Genomic DNA, 2932 nt, shown 5'->3' with positions numbered 1-2932 from the left:
TATAAATATATGTACAAAAATCTATTTCTCTGTCGTTATATAAAAATAAATTTACATACACATGCCTGTATTTACACCTCGATAAACTCCTTTGCCTTCTAGTTATTTCCTCTATTTCCTTTTACTTTCCTCTTGTCCCACTATCATTTTCAGTCTTCATGCCAGTTTCCCTTGATCAAGTTCCACCAGGCCTCCTATACCCTCCTCACCATTGATTTTAGATCACTTGTGGTTCCCTTGTCCCTGGGTTGGTTGACACCTCTCTAACTTTCCCCTGCCTCCCCCTCGCCCATATCCTCCCTGAACCATCAATTCTGTTGTTTTCTCCTCCATATTGTTTATGCTGCCTATCTTATCTAGATGGATATGCAGAGACAATAATATAAGCATATCAATAAGACAAAGCCAAACAAAACAACAAAAGAAGACAAAACAAAATAACAGCTAAAAAAGAAAAGCTGATAAATAGTTCCAGATCTGTTTGCTAACCTTTAGGTGTGTTTTCCAAGTGAGTCTTCTGGGGTGCCACACTCTGGTCCCCAAAGTCTATTTTTGGTATTCCCTGGGGAATTCATTGCTTTGCTCCCTTTGCTATTCTGTTGCATGACCTTAGTGTTGTCCTACTATGGTGGGGCCAGATCTGACACAATTCCCGCACTGTCTCCAGTGTTGTTCCTTGTAGTTCTATGGATCAGTGAGGATCATCCTATCTGTGTCTCGTGGTAGGGCAGGCCCTATGGTCTTCTCTGTTCATTGGCTGCTCTGAGAAGGAATATTGTCCTCGAGCTTGGTGGGCCAAGATGTGTTCCACTCTCTCTCTTTCCCTCTTCATTTGTTCCTGTGTGTTCTGACCAGACATGCCCCTCTCCATGGGCTGTAGCTTCAGTGCTGTTCTCTGAGGTTCATTCTTCTGGGGGAGTGGAGGAGGGGGTGGGGGCATGTAGTTGGGATTGGGGCCGGCCCCACAGATCTCTCTATCGGTTCCCTGTTTCATGGCGGTATGTTGTATTCCCGTCTTTGTGCACTGGGTTGAAGCCTTCACCTTTTCGGATTTAATCCATGCAATATTCTCCTTTTCTGTAAGCACAATTGATTGCCTCTTCATCCATGTTCAAGTTCTGCATAAGCACAATTAAGTGTCCTGGATTTCCTATTCTTCCAAAGGTTATCCATTGTTTGTTATGATCCACACAGTCAGTAAAACACAAGTAAGCTTCTTTCTTTTATTTTCTGTTTTCAGCCCAGATCCACCCAACATCAGCAATGCCATCCCTTGTTCCATGTTCTCCTCTGAGTCAAACCTAAACATTTGGCAATTCCCTGTTAAGGTATGGCTGCAATCCCTGTTGGGTGATCTTCAGCAAAATTTGATATGCATGTGATATCTGTGATATTGTCTCTACAGTTTGAGCATTCGGTTAGGTCACTTGTTTTTGTAATGGGTACAAATATGGATCTCTTCCTGACAGTTGGCCAAGTAACTGCCTTCCATATTTCCTAGCACAGATGAATACATACTGACAGTGCTTAATCTGTTTTCTAAAACATTTTCATTGGTATTCCATCAATTCTTGGAGCCTTGTTTGTGTATTGTTTTCAGTGAAACTTGTACTTCTATCAGTTTTACTGGATCCTGTTCATATGCTACTTCCTGAAATGTCAGCTAGTTCTATTTGATAGAGTGATTCTGTATTTTTCCATCTTCTTTTGATGCTTCCTGCAGCATGCAACATTTTGTCCATAGAACCTTTCAATATTGATGCTTGAGACTTGTTTTTTCTTGAGTTTTTTCATTTTAATACGTGCTTACTAGGTTCTTCCTTTTGGATTTTCTAACTCTAGGCCCATACCCATTTCATTGTAATATCTGACTTTGTCCTCTTGAGATGCCCTTCGAAATTTTCTAAGCAAGACTTAATCATATGTGCTTTGGACTTATTATCAGGGTGCTTTGGACTTGGTTCCAGGAGATGGATATTGTGTTTAATAAATTTCAGGATCACTGAAAAGGAGGAAGATTCACATTGAGATGGATTGAATCAACGGCTGCCGCAATAGGCTGAAACATAATCACTTTTTATTATTTGAAAATGGAAGAGGCATGGGAAGTGTATCAATAGTTATTGACAGTGTTGCAACAATTTGGAACAAATTCAAGGGCACCTAACAATAAGAACAAGCTGTAAAAAAATGGAATAAAAATATACACACACAAATACACATAGTACTTTACTCATTCAAATTGATATGATCATCTACATACAAAGTTTTTAAAAAAGACTAAATGGTGCTAAGCATATGAAGAGTTCATATGCAGGAAATGTCAATTCTACAGTGATTGATTAATACATAAAATGTGCCTTTACTCTTAAGTAAAGTTTCATTGTTATGCACAATGAAACACTTCAGATTAAAAAAAAGGCATTCCGGTTTGAAATATGTGGATGTTTTAGGCAAGTTTAATTAAATATTTTATGAATAGGCAGTTTGGGGAGAAACAGTTTATATATATAAATTTTGAACCATTAAAATTTGTTACCATACATGAATATGAAAAACAAAAGAAATCCATACATTTAGTATATGCTATAAAAATAAATTATTCTACAGAATCCATTTGTTATGAAAGTACATTTGTAAAATTTATTCATTATCTATATTTGTAGATCACAAGTCATGCAAGCCAAAAAATCATCCAATTCATGAATATATATAGATATTCATTTGATGAATGAATTTGATGGATAAAGATAATAATTGTGAACTCTGAGCCAAAAATGTATACTGATTTCAAATAACAATGAATGATGTAAGTCTCATACCTTAATCCTTAATGAGAAATCGTAATATTAGATAGACTAACTATATGGATAGAGGCATCCAGGGCTAGGAAAATATACTGTAATGATAAGATTAACTTTTGCTTATAGAA

This window comes from Echinops telfairi, unplaced genomic scaffold (genome assembly GCF_000313985.2).
Source record: "Echinops telfairi isolate 266 unplaced genomic scaffold, ASM31398v2 ScPeMD7_2;HRSCAF=8, whole genome shotgun sequence".
In the NCBI taxonomy this organism is placed as follows: domain Eukaryota; kingdom Metazoa; phylum Chordata; class Mammalia; order Afrosoricida; family Tenrecidae; genus Echinops; species Echinops telfairi.
The sequence above is the reverse complement of the archived record's forward strand: the minus strand, read 5'-3'. Positions refer to the sequence as shown.